We start from the raw sequence: 20137 nt of genomic DNA on the forward strand, positions 1-20137 counted from the left end.
CCATGTTCCTGTTTGGAAAGAATTAATGTACAGTTGACCCCTGAACAACTCAGGGATTGTAGTCTGCCCTTTGAATCCTTGGCTCCTTCACATCTTTGCATTCAACCAATGACAATAGACCGCGGAGTAGTGTAAAAATTTACTAATAGAAAATGTCTGTATATAAGTGGACCCGTACAGTTCAAACCAGCTTTGTTCAAGGGTCAACTATAACATATATATGTCAGCTCTGCTAAAATTAATTTGTAAATTTAATTCAGTACTACTAGTTTCCAATTGCATTTTTACTCTATTTTTAAATTCTTATTTTAAAATAACTTTAAATTCAAAAGAAATGGCAAAAATAGTATAGAGAATTTATTTGTACGTTTTACCTGTCTTCCCCCAATAGTATCATCTTAAAAAATTACATTGTCAAGATCAGGAATTTGACATTTTTAAAACTATTAACAAAGCTAGGAACATATTACAGATTTTACCAGGTTTACTTGCAGTCTTTTTCCTGTGTAGTTATATGAAATTTCATTACATGTATAGATTCCTGTACAGTCAGATTACAAAACTATTTAATAATCACAAATAAACTCCTTTTTGCTACCCTTTGTCACAACCTTCCCTAAATTTAAGCTCTGTCAAATACTAATCTGTTCTCTATGACTACTATTGTGTCATATTGAAGAAGTTATATAAAAGGAACCAAATTGGTATTTTAGCTCAGCATAATGCCCTTGAGATTTACAAAATTGTCTGAATCAATATTTTGTTCCTTTTTACTGCTGAGTTCTATTCCATTATACATATATACCACAGTATGTCTATTTACCTGTTGAGGGAAATGTATGTTCTTTTTGTTTGTTTGTTTTTGACTATTAGAAATAAAATGGCTATGAACATTTGTGCACAGATTTGTGTTAAATATAGGTTTTGATTTCTTTAGGAAAAAAAACCTGAGTGTAACTTTTGTGTAGTTTGGTAAATATAGCTTTAACTTTATAAGAAACTGCCAAACTATTTTCCAGAGTGACTATGCTATTTTACATTTCCACCATCACTATATGAGAGATACAGTTCTTCTAAATCCCCTCATACTTTGTATTCAATGCTATGTTTTTGACATATATCCATAAACTGCATATGTTACTTCTTCTAGCCAAATACCATAGTATCCTACGGTAACAACTATTATATTTTACTTATCTGTTCTCAATGTTCTCTTAACTTTGCCCTGTCTTCTCATTACTAAAAAATTACTGCAAATTAATGCTGTGTAAAATATGTATGTGTAAACTTCACTTGTATATAGCCTAGTAATGAGACCACAAGATAAGTATAATCTTAATAAATAGTGCCAGATTTCTTTCCAAAACAGCTGTACCTGTGTACTTCACTAAAATGAATTTCTATTTCCCATCTCCTAACCAAAACTTTCATTGTCTAATTTTTATCATACTGATTTCTATAAATGAGCATATTTTTGTTTTTGTTTTTGTTTTAATTTGAGCACCTCTGACTCCTAGTGAGTTTGAGCGTTTCTTTATAACTGTTGCACTTCAGAAGTCCCCTTCAGTGAATTGTGTGTTGACTCATACATTGACTATATTTCTCCTGGGTTTTGTAACTTTTTCTTATTTTAAAGGACTTCTTGGAATACTCTGTCATCCCCTTGTTTCTTCTAGATATTGCAATAATTTTCTTCCAGTATGCCACTTTGCTACAATTTCCGTTGCAAACAAATTCCTTAATTTGTATTTAATCAAATCCCTTATTTTATACACCAAAAAAAGAACATTTTGGATATTATTCAGTAAGGTTTTCTACATCTTAATTACAAAACATTCTGTATGCATAATTGGGGCTTATATAAAAGGAACATACTTAATGACTGAGAATTATTTTGTGGAACTCTAAGCCTATAAGTTCTGCCTTTGGAAGAATTAAAAACTAGTTACCTGCCAGTTTAAAATATTTTGACACATATTTTTCATTACAATGTTTTCCATTCCCAATCATTTTTGTAGGAGTATTGAAATTACATTTTCTTACTTTTATTTTCATGTCTGATTTTAAAGTGTGAAACAGCACTCTTGAAACTTTACATCACACATCTCATATTGTGAAAAGGTGAATTGATATCAACAAGAAAAATTGTTATTTCTTTCCTCTTAGAAAATAGTCTTTGGGTTTTCCTGGTGACACAGTGGTTAAGAATCCGCCTGCCAATGCAGGGGACACGGGTTTGAGCCCTGGTCCAGGAAGATCCCACATGCAACGGAGTAATTACAAGTCCATGCGTCACAACTACTAAGCCTGTGCTCTAGAGCCCATGAGCCACAAATACTGAACCAACATGCCACAACTACTGAAGTCTGCACACCTAGAGCCTGTGCTCTGCAACAAGAGAAGCCACTGCAATGAGAAGCCGGTGCATCGTAACGAAGAGTAGCCCCCACTCACCATGAGAGGAAGCCCACACACAGCAACGAAGACCCAACACAGCCAAAAATAAATAAATAAAATAAATTTATAAAAAAGAAAAATAGCCTTTCCTCATAGAGCTCCTGACCCAAGATGACACACAGCGTGGAATGCTGTGTTACAAGAGCAAAGTTGCCTGTAATTTAAAGTACAATACTGAGACTCACTTTTCTCAAAGAGGGTTTCGCAATCACTGATGAGACTTAACTTAGAGAGATAGAAAGGAAAATAAATAGGTAGATAGGTAAAAAAGCAAGACTTTTATTTTGTCTTTCAAAAAATAATGTGGAAAAAAAAAAGTCTACTCTATGCAGTAGCATCCCTAAGCTATGGTACATTTGAGGGAGGAAAACAAAAGTAGAAAGTCACCTACCATATGTAGTTTTCCAGATTTTTTCAATATTCAATCAGACTCACTTTATATTTGATCTGGATGTTAGGTCTTAGTACATACAACCAAGGTTATATCAACTTTAAGAGTACTCTCTGAAAGCTGACTTTATTTGAGTAGATCAAATTATCATTGGGTATTAAGGATGAGAAGCTTAGAAGCAGTCCATAAGAAATAGGGAAGGAAAATAAGACTGAGAATGAAAATTAACCCCCCAAATAAGAATGTGAGAAACAACAGAACCAGTGGTAAGTTATGTTAAACAATAAGGGAGGAGAAAGTTTCACAATGTATAGTGCTCTTATAGAGAAGTATGTTGGTAAGAATGTTGAGTGGCTATTGAAGAAGTCTGAAGATGATAGTACAAGTGCAGCATTTCTTGAGTTGTAATCTATCCCAAATTATGTGCATATGTGTTTAAATATAAAAAATATTTTACTAACATTATGGGATTTTCCTCAAACTTTCATATAAAACTAATAATTCTGGACCATATTTATTTTGTGGCTCAGAATGTTAAACTCACCCTAACATGGTGGTTCTGGAGAATGGGGGTTCTCAATCTCCAGTTTTGGAAATATGACTACTCAGCAAAAAAGGAAAATAAAGCTAAAATAAAAATGCATGGTGATCACTGGGCTTATTAGAAAGTTAAATCAATGAATACTTAATTTGCACCAAAGTATACACGTTATTAGCTAAAGTCATTGCAGGAACACAAACACAGAATGGCTAAGCTTTATGCTAAAGTAATTTAATATCTAGCTTAATACCTAGTTGGTTAGACAAAATAAATATGTAAAAAATAAATCTCAATACAAGCTGGAAATGTTAAATTCAGTGCTAGTTGGGATAGGGTAAGTGAGTTTTATGAAAGGTCAAATAACAATTATGTACAAAAAATTCTAAGAGAATTGTTGACTATTCAGGATAGGCCAGATTACTGATACATCAGCTTGGACAGGAAAAAAAATCTGCTTTATAGATTTGTAATATAATTATCAATTCAATTACTTTCCTTAAAGCATCAGAGAGAATACCTTGCATGTAGGTAGCACTGGAAACACATGAATGAGTAAACACATTACATATAATGTGTAGAGCAGGCATTAGAAAAATGATAATTTAATTTTTGTGTCAGCTGAATAATAACTTTTATATCTGCTACTGATCATTAAAGCAATCTACCCTTCTGATACCCTGGAAGTTGAAGCAAAATTTACCAGCACAACAAAAACAGGTACTGTTCTCACATTTCCATGGGTTTTGGTGTTAATACTTATTTACGGTAAGGAAGACCCAAATGGTATGTTCTTTTCAACAGATTTCTTTTCCTTTGCAAATAGTGAAAAATGTAATGAATGAAAAACCTTTGCCTCCTAGAGCAGTGTGGAAAAGCATATGAATAATTCATTTTACTCAATATGTAACTGACTTGAAAACCAAAATAGCACAATTAGATGACTATCTACTTGATTATATCAATTAATTAAAACAGGCATTTTTTTCCAAAATAGTCTTTTTGCTCTACAATTGCTTCTCTGTTATGTATAAATATATATAAGGTTGAAAATGTAAAACTGATTTACTTAATTCTAAATTAAATTATACTAATTGAGCATTTTTAGGTATAAGTCACATTTCATTTTAATCTGAAGCCTGAAAAAATATAAGATTATCTTGTTCTAGCATACAAATAATAAAAAAAGATCAAGTTCAGAATAATAGTACAGTGAGCAGTTCACTTTAAATAAGGCATGAAACATAGTCTTAAAGTCAATTGATTATACATTGGGAATTTATAATAAGAAGGAAATCCTCCTTTTGCTTGTGCTTGAGTAACAACTTCAGTTGAACAATGGAATGAAAAAAATTAAAATTTTTTCTAAATTTTTGATATTAGATACCACAAGCTATTGCAATATCCATTGTTCCAAATAACTGGTAAAATATATATATATAAGATGAAATGGCAGAATCCATTTTATCCAATAATATTTAGATTTCAATCATGAAATGTTCTGGAAAAATAGTCATACCACCACTGAAATTTAAGAAGATATTCCAATGTGTATTTCTTACATAGTTGCAAAACACATGAGGAAGAGAAAAAATAAAAGTGTTTCCTAGTCAAAAAATTTTAAACAAGATGTGTGTCATAATTCTGACTGAGAGATTCCTAAAACATAGTAGATATTAAAGGTGAGGGCAAGTCCTGTAGTAAATCACCTGCTTAGTCTTTTTCCAAACCTAATTGATCAAAAGTGAGAAAGAGGGCTTCCCTGGTGGCGCAGTGGTTGAGTGTCTGCCTGCCGAAGCAGGGGACATGGGTTCGTGCCCTGGTCCGGGAAGATCCCACATGCCGCGTACCGGCTGGGCCTGTGAGCCATGGCCGGCTGAGCCTGCGTGTCCGGAGCCTGTGCTCCGCAACTGGAGAGGCCACAACAGTGAGAGGCCCGCGTACCGGAAAAAAAAAAAAGTGAGAAAGAGAGGGAGAAAGAGAAAGAGAGAGACAAAAGTTTCTTTGAAGGCTTCTAATTATTACAGAGCAAGTTTTCGCTATACACACTTGGGAAACTTAATGGCTTCAAACAAACAAACAAAAAATGTTCTTTTACAGTTCCTGAGTTCTGAAGCTCAAAAGTTTAAAATGTTCTTACTGGATAAAATCAAAGTTGTTAAAACAGCTACAGTCCCTCTGGAGGTTCTAGGGGGAGAAATGAGTTCCTTGATTTTTCTATCCTCTAGAGGCTGCCTAGAATTCTTGGCTTGTGGCCCCACCTCCCATCTTTAACTCAAGAAGCATAGTATCTTCAAATCCCCCTCCTCTCTGACTTCTGTCTCCATTGTTTCCTTCTCTGATTCTGACACTCCTGCCTCCCTCTTATCAGTACCCCTGATTACACTGGGCTCACCCAAATAATTCAGTATGATCTCCCTGTATTGAGTCTTAATCACATCTCCACAGTCTCTTTTTCTATATAAGGTAACAAATTCACAGATTCTTGGGATTAGGACATGAACATATCCTGGAGGCCATTATTCTGCCTACCACAGTATACCTATTGACTGCCCCCCAATCACATCCATCCCACATGCAAAATACATTTATCCTATCTCAACATCTGCAAAAGTCTCAATCCATTACAACATCAACTCAAAGTCCCAAAGCTCATCTAAATCTCAACAACTCAAAAGATCCACATTTTATCTTCTAGATTATCTAAATCAGATATGGGTGACAATAATAATTTCAAGGTAAACATTTTTTTCCAGCTTAATGAAGACTGACAAATAAAAATTTTATACACTTACCATGTATAAATGATTACTACAATCAAGGTAGTTAACATATAGTTATTATTTTTGTGTACAGTGAGAAGATTTAAGATCGTCTCTCTTAGCGGCTTTCAAGTATACAGTACAGTAGTATTAACTATAGTCACCACACTATACATTAGCTCTCCAGAATTATTCATCGTTCATAACTGAAACTTTGTACCTTTGACAAACTTCTCTCCATTGCCTCCATTCCCCAGCCCCCAGAAACCACCATTCTACTCTCTGCTTCTATGAGTTCAACTTTTTTGGTTTACACATATAAGTAAGATCATGCAGTATTTGTCTGTGACTGGCTTATTTTACTTGGCATAATGTCTTTTAGCTACATCCATGTTACAAATAATAAGATTTAATTCCTTTTTAAAGGTTGAAATAAATATATATATGTGTATATGTATATATATATATCCCATTTTCTTTATCCATTCACCCATCCATTGACACTTAGGCTGATTCCATTTCTTCACTATTGTGAGTCATGCTTCAATGGACATAGGAGGGCAGATATCTATTTGACAGAATTATTTCATTTCCTTTGGATACCCAGAACTGGGATTGCTAGATCATATGGTAGTTCTATTTTTAATTTATTAAGAAACCTCCATACTATTTTCCATAATGGCTATACCAATTTACATTCCCACTAACATTGTACAGAGTTCCTTTTTCTCCACATCCCTACCAACATTTATAGATTGTCTTTTTGATAATAGCCAATTCTAACAGGTGTGCAATGACATCTCATTGTGGTTTTGATTTGCATTTCCCTGATGATTAGTGATGTTGATCATTTTTTCATATACCGTTGGATACTTGTATGTCTTTTTTGTTTTGAGAAATGGGTATTCAGGCTGTTTGCCCATTTTAAAATCAGGTTATTTGTTTTCTTGTTATTGAGCTATTTGTGTATATAAATTGTACATTATCCCCTTATTAGATGTATGATTTGCAAATATTTTCTCCCAATCCATAGGTTACTTTCACATTTTGTTGATTTTTTTCCTTTTCTGTCCAGAAACTTTTCAGTTTGATGCCAATCCCATTTGCCTATTTTTGCTCTTGTGGCCATGCTCTCAATATTGTATGCAAAACAGCATTGCTCAAACCATTGATAAAAAGTTTTTTTCTGTTTCTTTCTACAGTTTCAGGTCTTATGTTTAAGTCTTTAGTCAATGTTCAGTTGATTTTTGTAAATGGTGTGAGATGAAAGTCCAATTTCATTCTTCTGCATGCAAATATTTACTTTCCCTAACATCATTTACTGAAGAGACTGTCTTTGTCTAAGATCAATTGATCATAAATGTATGGATGTATTTCTGGGGTCTATTCTGTTCCATTGGTCTATATGTCTTTTTTTATGCCAGTGCCATACTGTTTCCATAACTATAGCTTTCTAGTGTCTTTTGAAATTAGGTAGTGTAATACTTCCGACCCTGTTCTTTTTGCTCAAGATTACTTTGACTGAGGACTTCTGTGGTTCCATATGAATTTTAGGACTGTTTTTCTATTTCTGTAAAAAATGCCACTGGAATTTTGATAAAGATTGCACTGAATCTGTAGATCACTTTGGGCAGTATGAACAACTTAACAGTATTAATTCTTACACTTCATGAACATGGTATACCTTTCCACTTATTTGTGTCTTCCTCAATTCCTTTTATCGATGTTTTACAGTTTTCAGTGTACAGACCTTTCACCTCCCTGTTTAAATTTATTTCCACTTTTTTTTTTTTTTTTTTGCGGTACGCGGGCCTCTCCCATTGCAGAGTACGGGCTCCAGACGCGCAGGCTCAGCGGGCCTAGCCGCTCCGTGGCATGTGGGATCTTCCCGGACCAGGGCACGAACCCGTGTCCCCTGCATCAGCAGGTGGACTCTCAACCACTGCGCCACCAGGGAAGCCCTATTTCCAAGTATTTTATGCTATTATAAATGTGATTGTTTACTCAATTTATTTTTCAGATAGTTCATTGTTAGTGTATGGAAATTCTACTTATTTTTGTATGTTGATTTTATTTACTGCAACTTTACTAAATTACTTTATTAGTTCTAACAGCTTTTGGTGAAGTCTTTGGGACTTTCTATACATAACATCATGTCATCTGCAAACAAAGACAATTTTACTTCTTTTCTGATTGCTCTAACTAGGATTTCCAATACTATGTTAAATAGAACAGGCAAGAATGGGCATCCTTGTCTTGTTCCTGATCTTAGAGATTTCCAAATGTTAAACAAAATTACTTTCCTAGCTTAAACCCGTCTTGGTCTTGACTTATTATCATTTTTATATAGAGTTAGGTATTACTACATTTTGTTAAGAAATGTTTCAACTATGTCCATGAGGGTTTTTGGTCAAAAGTTATGTCGTCTTGTAATGTCTTTGGTTTTAATATCAGGGCAAAGCTTGTCGTATAGAGAGAATTGTGGAAAATTGGCTCCTTTTCAATTTTCTTCAAGAGTTCTTATGGAATTGATATTATTTCTTCTTAAACATTTATAGAATCCATAGTCAATCCACTTGATCAATTTTCTTTGTGGAGAAGTTTTTAACTAAAATTCAGTTTTTTTTAAACAAGTATATTCAGGTTATCTATTACTTCTCAGTGAGCTGTGGCAGTTGTGGCTTCAAGAAGTTTATCCATTTCATCCATGTTGGTGAATTTAGTAGCATAAAATTGGTCATAATAATCATTTACTAACCTTTCACTATCTGTAGACTACAGTGATGCCATGGATCTTATTTCTGATATTAGTAATTTGTGTTTTTTCTTTCTTTTTTTACAGATTAGTCTAGAAAGAATTATATCTTTTTTAAGCTTCTTAAAGATCAATTCTGGTTTCGTTAATCTTCCCTACTTATTTTGTGTTTTCTAATTGATTGATTTCTACTCAGGTATTGATTTTTCCTCTATTCTTTTTCCTGTTTAATTTGTTCTTTTCTTTTGAGCTTAAGGTGGAAAATAAGGTCATTGATTGAGAGATTTGTGCAGTTTTTTAAATCTATGCATTTAGTGCTATAAATATCTACATCCTATTAAGCAGAATCCCACAAATTTTATTGCATTTTGAATTTAGTTTAGTCCAATTTAAAACAATTTTCTAGTTTTATGTATTATTTAACCCATAGGTTATTTAGAAATGTGTGTTTAGATTTTAATATTGGGAGATTTTCCAGGTACCATTCTGTTGTTGATTTCAAATTGAATTTCTGTATTGACAGAGAACACACTTTTTATGAATTGAATAATTTTAAATTTATTGGAAATTGTTTTATAGCCCAGAATATGATCTATTTTGGCAAATGTTTTGTGTGCCCAGGAAAAGACTGTTTATTCTGCCATTGTGAAGGATATTGATTTGTAAATATCAGTTAGGCCAAGATGGCTAATAGTGTTGTTCATTCTTCGATATACTGATTGGTTTTCTGTCAAATTCTTATATCAGTGTTTTTGAGAGAGCAGTATTGGACCCTCAAGCAATAACTGAGGAGTTGTCTGTATCTGCTTATAGCCCACTCAATTCTTTCATGTACATTTAAACTCATATAAAGTATATAAATATTTACAATTGTTTTTTTGGGTTTTTTTTTTTTTTTTTTTTTTTTTTTTTGGGGGTAAGTGGGCCTCTCACTGTTGTGGCCTCTCCCGTCACAGAGCACAGGCTCTGGATGCACAGGCTCAGCGGCCATGGCTCGTGGGCCCAGCCACTCCGTGGCATGTGGGATCTTCCCAGACTGGGGCACGAACCCGTGTCCCCTGCATTGGCAGGCGGACTCTCAACCACTGCACCACCAGGGAAGCCGAATATTTACAATTGTTTATCCTATTAGTGATTTGATCTCCGTATCAAGAAGTAAATTCCTGTATCTTTGGTAATATTTTTTTCCTCAGAAATCAGCTTTGCCTGTGACTCTCAACACTGCACCACCAGGGAAGCCGAATATTTACAATTGTTTATCCTATTAGTGATTTGATCTCCGTATCAAGAAGTAAATTCCTGTATCTTTGGTAATATTTTTTTCCTCAGAAATCAGCTTTGCCTGTTATTGATATAGGCACTCCATCTTTTGCATTACATATCTTTTCCATACTTTTGTTTTTAATCAATGAGTGTTTTTTATATTTAAACTTGGATTCTTATAGTCATCATCTAGATCTGGGCTGTTGTTTTTTTTAACTTGTGTTTGTTAATCCAATCTGATAATATCTATCTTTTAATTGTTGCATTTATATAATTTACATTTAATATGATTATTGATGTTGTTTTGTTTAAATCAACCATGTTGCTTTTGATTTCTATTTGTCTTACCTGTGCTTTTTCCCTATTGTCTTTTTTTCTGCCTATTTTGGATTCAATATTTTTAAGTTTCCTGGTGTATCTCCTTTACTGTGGTTTTTAATTTTTTGTTGTGTGAGAAACACCATTTCTTGTGGTGTAGGCTGTTGGCGATGAAGTCTTTCAGTTTTTCCAAGTCTGAAAGAGGCTCAGTTTTGTCTTAAGTTCTGAAATTTTTTAGGCTTGTTATGGAATTTTAAGTTGACAGTTGGTTTTCCATCTTCATACTTAAAAATATTGCTCCACTCTCTCTGAAACTGTTTTCATTTTTCTCACAAAAAACTAAAATCATCATTATCTTTTATCCTGTGGATGTAACATGCCATTTTTCTTCTGGTTCCTTTTAAGATTTTCTTTTTATACCTGATTTTGAGTAATTTAATCGTCATAGGTCTTGGCATAATTTCTTTCATGTTTCTAGGAATTAGGTTTCATTAAGCTTCTTGAATCTGTGTTTTAGAGTTTACATAATAGTTAGAAAAAATTGGGAATTAATTCTTCAAGTATTTATTCATTCCTACTTCTCTCCTCTACTTGTAGACTCAATTTACATACCTCACTGATTATTTCTTTATTAATTTTTAGTGGGTTTTTTTTCTATCAGTGTTTCATTTGGGTCATTTCTATCAATAGAGCTTTAAGATCACTAATGTTTTAATATGCAGTATTTCATATGCCATTTCATTGCTATTGTTTTCATCTTTAGAAATTTGATATGGACTGTTTTAATATCTTACATATTTCTACATAATATATTCAAATTTTCATTTTTTTATAAATTGAAATACAGTTATGATGTCTTTTACTGTTTTATATATTTTGTTTATTTTTTTAATTGTTTCACATGTGAGGACAAGCCCAGTCCTTTTTACTACATCTTGACAGAAATCTTTATAAGCACCATTTTGTGAGCGACTTTGTTTATCATGGAGTTGCTCTACAGTAGGTCCTATTATTACCATATTATTATTGTTATTGCGTTCATATGCTCTAAGCTCACCTCTCTTTGAGTTATGGACTTGTAAAGATGAAGCACAGACTATGGCCTACAAGGCATCCACTAAGATAATATGATGAATCCCTGTCCTGGTGACATCCAGCTATCTTGCTGTGTGTATTTATATTTCTTTTTTGTAGTCTTCTGACAGCAGGTATCACTTTCCAGTGTGTTAAATGTTTACAATGAAAAATAGAATTAACATTAAGGATTGCTTTGCATTTCCAATTCTTCTTTATTCTAAAATAATATTTCTACTTTACTGGGTAATATTTTAAGTCACTTATTTAAATCAGAGTAGCCATAATCTTATACATGTTTTGGAGATGGTGATCTCTTTAATGTACGTTTCAGTAATTTTTTATTTGACTTTCTAGGTTTGTTCACCATTCAACTGTTCACACACAGTATAATCTTTTTATCACAGCTGTATCTAATCCCAAATGGAGACAGCATTGTTATGTTGGCAATGTTTTGTTGTTGCTATTGTTGTTGTTGATGTTGTTGTTGTTGTTAAGCATTGTCAACTAAGGTAGAAATATCTTAAGGGAAACTGTCACTAAAAATAGTGACAATAATAGATGATGGATACACACAAAACATTTTTTGAGTTAGAAATCCACTTTATGCTTGAGAATTTAGTGAAATCATGGGAGAAGTGTTAATAAATAGAATTGGAGCAAAAGCTAAACACTGGTATATAAGTTTATGCTTGGGTATGAATCCTAAAACAAATTTAAAAGCTGAGGATTCCATTTCTTTCCAATTTAAAATGCATATTCATCAAAAATACATTTATGGAAAATTAATAGCTTTCTGATTTAATAAAATCACGTGAAAATACTAGTTTAAGTAACCTAGATTACCAGGTTTTAATGAACTGCGGAGACCACAGGCACACATTTTGGAATTACAGTTTAAATTAATATATTTTCAGCTACAGAACCAAACAAGAATTAGTTTGCCTATGTTCCTACTCAGGGAAAAGTTACTAAATAGGGAGAAGGGTTAATTAAAGACAACATTCAAACTGATCTAGCTTTATAGAATGGAGATTTTTTTTCTTAGTGAAAGATAAAAACAAAATGACAGAAATGTATAGTTATCAGTATCTGTATAGAAGATAACTTTTAACATTCTGTGGATATTTATATCTTCTTAATACCTGGAGAAGTCCACCAATTTTTTAAGTACTCAAGATTAATATCCTAACAATATGTCATCTCAAGTCTTACAAGATTTCTCCATGACCAGTTCAACCCTATCTAAGCTAGAACCTCAGAACACACGTTGAAAGTATCCAAGAATCAAGAGTTGCCAAAATGTCTGCCTGGCATTTGTTCGTTTTAAGAATTACCTCTTATCATCTCATATAAGTGTATTTCCAGTTTCCTCTTTTAAAGAGAAACCTACATCATATAAGTGTGTTTCCAGTTTCCTCTTTTAAAGAGAAACCTACATCTTAGCTCATCATAGTGCTTCCAGTGTGAGCAATTTTGGGGTTGGAGATGTGTCTCAATTATATTCATGAAGCACAAGAGAGAAATCCTACATACATTAAACAAATGAGTAAGTATTCAGGAATGTTAGCATTCTTTTCCTCCCAAGAAGTTCACACCAACTTCTATCATTTTACAGCTACTCCTTCCTACCTTGTCTATATTCTGTACTATTAGTACTAGTCTTCTGAAATAAGGAATAAAAGCAGAACCATTTTCTACAAAATCCACTGTCAAGATGCCGCAATATTATTGAGAGCATAACTGTACATTCACAAATATAAAGGACATTGACAGTGCAATACGCCCTCAATTTTGAAGCAGTTGTGGAAGTTTTAGCCCTGATTTTTCTAACTTGATATATGACCATAGGTATTTAATTTAAAATCTATGAATCAGATATTTGACTGTTTTTAAATGGAGGAAATAACACCTGATCAACTTAATTCATGAAGACACAGTTGTAATTCTAATTAGTAAATGATTTTAAAACTTTTTTAACTATATAAAAGTTTAACTATCAAACACTGTGTTATGTCTATCTTAAATAATGATTAATTAATTTCTTAAAATAAGAAATAAGTACTTTTCAACATTTAAACAATTTTGATCCATTCATGTACTCATTCAATCATAAAGTAAATAAGTATTTACTGTCTACCCTCTATGTGCCAGGAATTTTTATATTCACTGAGATTTCAATAAACATGAGAAAAGAGCCTCGTCTCCCTTCTTTTTTTCTCTCTCTCTCTCTTTTCCCTCTCTTTGTATATTCAATTGAGAGAACTGAATTTAACATATAACTAAAAACAAGAACATCAGATAACAAAAAGGGTTATGAGGAAAACTTAAAGGAGCTTTATGTTAGACAATGATTTCTACTTTTGTTATTTTATGAAAAATCTGTCTTAAGAGGTGACAATTACACTGAAATTTTAAGAAAAGAGAAAGTATTGCAAAATCAAAACCACTGTGAAGAGTTTTAATGCAGAGTAAATGGTGTCAAGGTAGGAACAGGCTTGAATTGAAAAACTGAAAAAATGTCTATGGTACCTTTGTCTTGACCAGATGGGTAGGAGATATTAAAATAAAATCAAATGGAGACTAAAGTTGAAGATCCCTCAAGCAGACAAAACCATTTAAGCCACAGAAGCAAAACTTAGTTTACTCTTTTCATAAATGTAAGCAAAACTTAACTTGGGTTATTTTTTATAAATGCCTCTGATAATCATAAAAGAAACTAAAGTCTCCTTCCTAAAATAATGTAAAATAATCACTTTTAACCAATCTTATGCCATCTGAAAACCCTCACTGTAATAACTAATAACTGTAAAGGTTAAAGAGTATCCCCACTTTCACTTTTTAAGTCATCCTGTAACATCACGCCTTTGAATTTCATAACAGTTTCATGTTTGAGGTCTCCCAGTTCATTGTTTCTCATTCAATAAAATGTTCATTTCAAGGAAAGCTCTCTGAATTTTCTTTTGAAAGATATATACAAAAGTGTCCAGGAAGAGCCTGGTTAGGTGATGCAGACTTGTGTGCCCTGGCTATTATTGGCTGTACTGTGTTCCCCAAAATTCATATGTTGAAATCTTAATCCCAATACATCAGAATGTGACTGACTCTAATCTAGAATAATTGGTATCTTTAAAAGAAGAGGAAATTAGGACACAGACACACAGAGGGAGAACACCATGTGACCATGAAGACCACCACCTACAAGCCAAGGAGAGAAGCCTCAGGAAAAAACCAACCCTGCTGACACCCTGCTCTCAGACTTCTAGCCTCCAGAACTGTGAGAAAATAAATGTCTGTTGTTTAAACCGCCCAGTAGGGTACTTCGTTGTATAGAAGCCCTAGCAAATTAGTACACTGGCTAAGGGGTTTTTATTTCATTCTAAGTGTGAAAGTCAATCACTGAGGTCTTTCAACAAGGGAATTTCACAATCTATCTGATTTATATTCTTCTAAGAACATTCTGGACACTGTGTAGAATTAATTTCTGTAAGGTGGTAGAGGGGATAGTAAATAAACCACAGAGAAAGCCTCCTGCAGACCAGCAGGATATATACATACTTGTGTGTTTGTGTATGTGCATATATAAATTATTTAATACCTGTACATAAATTTTAGCTGCATATGTAACCACAGTCCTTCATGGTATGTATTTATTTTGGCAGATTTGTTAAAACTCACAATGAAGACTTGTTTTAAGATTAAATTTCATAGATAAATCTGGATGCTTAGCTAATTGGCCATATATATCACTGCCCTACTAATGACAGATCAATTTTTGTCAATTTTGTTTTGCTACTGTTTTTTGGTAAACAGTTTTCTCTCTCCCCAAAACAGAGAAAAAGAGGACACTTTATATATATATATATATATATATATATATATATATATATATATATATACACACACACACACACACACACACACATACATATAATTCAAATAAAAACCAAGCTATTAATATATGAAAGAAAACCGACAAGTTAGGATAGTTTAGTATATTGAAAAATGCACAGTACTGGGAATGAAGGAACACATCCCTTAATTCCTTTACGGTATGAGGTAAACAATTTAATTAATAACTCAATTTCTATGAATCTATGTGCTAACAGAACCTATTAGAAATGTTGAATTGATGAAAAAGACAGTGATTTAATGGCAACCAAACAAAAACCAAGCAACTACTATAGCTATTAAAATACTGATATAAATAAATTGCTTAATTAAAACCCCAGATATAAATACCAACTCTCCCTTTAAAATGAGATATTCCATTTTAAAGTACATTATTTGCATCTTATTTAATTTACAAAATTATATCATATTGGGATGTAAAGTCAGTGAACAGCATTCTTCATAGATATAAAGCATATGTTACTAGTAGCAGTTGCCTGATGAAGCTTCATTATTCAGCTCAAAATGTTTGAAGCTATAATCATTAAACATATGTCAAAGACACAGAAACATAACGGCTCTGGTATAAGAGAGAATTAAGATGGGAAAGAGAAATATAAAGATCTTTACAGAGGCACAAAGAGAACTGGAAATCTAATTATAATCATGTTTTATTATAAGAGATTCAGGATTGTCTTCACATCATTTAATTAGAACAAATGAATTATAGCCAGAGTCACTTTAAAAGGGTCATTTAAGATAATATTTTACAGGAAAGTTGGCGATTTATTCAAATGGCAGCTACTGCTTCCACCCAGAAACTGACAACAGTACCAGAAATAACATAGAGGATCCAACTTTTAAGTTTTCCCTTTCTGTTTACAAATATATGTAAAGGAAATGTCCAGTGGGTTCTCTGTAAGTAAACCCTGAGATGAAGATTGAGGTACCAAATATTTATTAGGGATCAACCTCTGTGAAAAGAAAACGTAAGAAGAAGGATGCAGAAGAGGAACAAGTCAAACTGTGATACATGTGGGACAAAGCCTCAGCCAACCTGTGGAAGGGGCACTTGAGAGAGTGGCATCCATCAAAGTTTTACTTGATGGACAAAAATGGCCAAGTGTTTATACCCCTGCCTTGCTTAGTCATTGGATGCAGGCTTCCCTGAGAACGTGTGACTTCAAGCAAGGTCAGTCTCCACAGCTGAGGCAGACTCTGAAGAAGTTGATAGTTGGAGGCAACTATCTGCTGACCACACTCCTCAGGGCGAGGCAGCAAGCCCTGTCGTGAAGTTGGATCTGGGTGGCACACTGCACTATTTCCACCACTCGCGCTGCTTGGATCCACTTCTCCATATATGTTGGTGGAGCACCTCCCTCAAAATTCCATTGAACATTTCTTTCTGATAGGAGACCTAACAGAGGGATGTTAGTGTAATAGACCTCAGCCTTTGCAAATGCAATTGGTCTTGGTACTTCAATGGATACTCATTGTCACCATCCTCCACTGTTCATTCGAGATTCTCCTTGTCCTCAGTTTCTACCTCTTTTTGCCTTGATGTCTTACCCATTGGTGTGACCCAGAATTCCATCCCCAAGGTACTTGAGTCCCAGGTCACCATGACCTTCTTAAGCTGTAGTTACTGTACTTTTCCAATTACATTCGCTGTTGGGCAAGGAGTATCAAAAATCCCTTTAACTGATTATCTGTATCTTCCCTGCATTTACTGAGTAGCATAAACCCCTTATTACCAGTGTCAATCACACTTGCAAAAAACATTGACTTTTCTTCTTGCTTGCTTTTCCCTGGATAAAAAAGCCCAAAGTGTCCTGGCAACAGGTGTAGATAATAGTCCAATGGGACTCTTGCATTTCCTCTGACAAGAGTATGCCCCCTTTGGGCCTAGGACCTATAATCCTGCAGTGCCCAGATATGTAGACATTTCAATCATAAAATTTCCTGGTATATCATTAGAAGTGGTAATAACTGGGGATATTCTTGTTTCCATGCTTTGCTTCTCAGACCCATGTATTCTTCCTCTGGAGAAACAGTGCAAAATAAACATTTTTTCAATACATGCTATGCATCCTGGATGATGCATGCTATTCTTACAAAATATTTCCTTAGAGCTGTTATGTCCAATGTGTCTTCAGCAGGCCAGTGGCTTCTGAGTGGTGCAATATGTGACCAAAACATTAGATCTTGTGGAGGCCACTCCCACAGCATCTTTAATTTACATGTGCCCCCTGGTCTGATACAATATTCTGTGGGATCCCATGTCCAATGCCCTGTTGAAAAGAAAGGCAAACCCATACTCAGAATACATGTCTATGCATGTGAGAACTCCTGACCTGACCAGAATGGAAGGGGCACAATATAATAAATTTGCCACCAAGTATTCAGTAGGTTTCCTCTAGAATGATGTAATTTGGGGTTTTATTGTTGGTGCCTATTGCTGGCTGTTTAGATCTTTGGTCAGTGTGAGTTCATTCTGTTAGGCTTCTGTCTCTGCCACCACAGCCTCTTCTGTCATATCTTTTCATGCCAACGCTGGCTTGGCCATTGAAAGAGTCTGGCTGACACCAACTAGCCAGGTAGTTTTATTTACTTAATAGTTTAGTGCTTCAATGGTGAAAACTCTCTGGTAAGCAATAATATGTGATAGAAAGATCTGCAAATGTCATGCTAACTTCAATATGTCCATCTACATGCATTCACCTCAGAATACTTTCCCCCCATTTTCCCATCTTTTTTCTTCCAATTTCCTGACCAGCTGTCCAGGAGATTTGTCTCTAATCTTAAAACTATTTACATTCTAACCTTGATTCTTTGTTTTCCACAAAAGTGGAAAGTAGATGCACTGCCCAAATAATTTCCTTAAATACTATCTTTCATGTTCACCCGTGAGTGGGCTGTAATATAACTGCTGTCCATTTTTTTATGTGCACCTAAACAAAGAAATGACCCATCTCTAAATTAAGGTCAGACGTTTTTTCTCCTTATTCAGGTCACATGGAATTGCCCATCAGCCACAGGTGTGAGTTGAGGGAGGGGTACTGGTATAACCCTTGAGTGCCTTGAGAGTTGTGGGGTTTTGTAAGTGAAAATGTTACAACAACTTCACATTTACTTTGGACAGGATTTCTAAAACACTCCTGATTTACTTTATTTCCTAAATAGTTTTAGAATATGTCAGGTTCCTGAATCTTCAAAGGGTTTATGTCCCACCCTCTGGAGTGTAAGTGTCTTACCAAATCTTCCAGCATGCTAGTCATGCCATGCTAATAAAACTCAATCAAAATAACATCATCAATGTAATAAATCACTGTGATGTTCTGCAGTATGTCCAAGGTATCCAGATATCCTCTGACTATATTGTGATGGAAAGCAGAATGATTGACATGACTATAAAACTAAATCAGTATAGCTGTTTATGTCATGTGATTGCACACTGTTTCTGACCTTCTTTTTTGATTGAAATAGAAAATAACATCTTCACTAAATCAATGGCCAAATGTCATGCCCCTGGGCTATATTAATCTTCTCTAGCAAAAATACTACAGGGCTTCCCTGGTGGTGCAGTGGTTGAGAGTCCGCCTGCTGATGCAGGGGACACGGGTTCGTGCCCCGGTCCGGGAAGATCCCACATGCCGCAGAGCGACTAAGCCCGTGAGCCATGGCCGCTGAGCCTGCGCTTACGGAGCCTGTGCTCCGCAATGGGAGAGGCCACAACAGTGAGGCCCGCGTATCGAAGAAAAAGAATACTACATTTGATTATTTGACTGTTTTTGCAATAGTCTATAGTTATCTTTCATGATCCATCTGATTTTTATAGGAGTTTAACTACTGAATTACACGAGGACACATAGAAGACTGATTACAACCTCTGAATCCTCTAGTTCTGTAAGGTGACACTAATCTCCTCATGACCCTGCATGAGATATTACCTTTTACATACTATCTTGGCTGGAGAGAGAGCCAGTTTCAGAGGCTTTCAGTTTACTTTTTCCACTTGATAGTTTCTATCCCACAGATTAAGAATGTAGGGGCTGTGCAAACTACCAACTATATCAATTCCCATTATATATTTAGGGATCAGGAAAATGTCAATAGTTGGGTTCAGAGACTATATGTTCAACCAGTGTAAGCCAGACCCTAGCTAAGATTTAATTTATTATTTGTTTTTTTATGTGCTACTACATTAAGAGAATGGTCATGATGACGTTTCAGGTCTCTGGGTATCGGTGACAATTGGGTACTCCTATCCAGCATTCCTAACAATGTTTAGGTATTCTCCATTCCTAGATGCAGTTACCCATATAAATTGCCTTAGAGTCCTTTGAGGAAGTACTGATGGATTCATTCCATATATAACTGACTTGGGATTGCAGAGTCATTCTTCCTGAAAACGCAGCCACCTCTTCAGTCCATGGATTTTGGGTCTGATCACATGATCAGTCTTAAAACCTGGGATGGAAATCATGAGTCTTATTTGGGTGACTGACTTCAGGATTCTAGTTATCTATTCTTGATTTTTTTTCTTGTGGTACAACTATCCATTTATTTATTCCAAGGTTGCAGATGGTTCTATTAACCATCTCCATAACCATCTGTGACTCAGATTTCCCCAGTCACTACCTGAACCTTGGTAGCTATTATAATAATTACAATCCTCTGGCTTGTGG

This window comes from Lipotes vexillifer, unplaced genomic scaffold (assembly GCF_000442215.2).
Source record: "Lipotes vexillifer unplaced genomic scaffold, Lipotes_vexillifer_v1.1 scaffold448, whole genome shotgun sequence".
Lineage (NCBI taxonomy): Eukaryota > Metazoa > Chordata > Mammalia > Artiodactyla > Lipotidae > Lipotes > Lipotes vexillifer.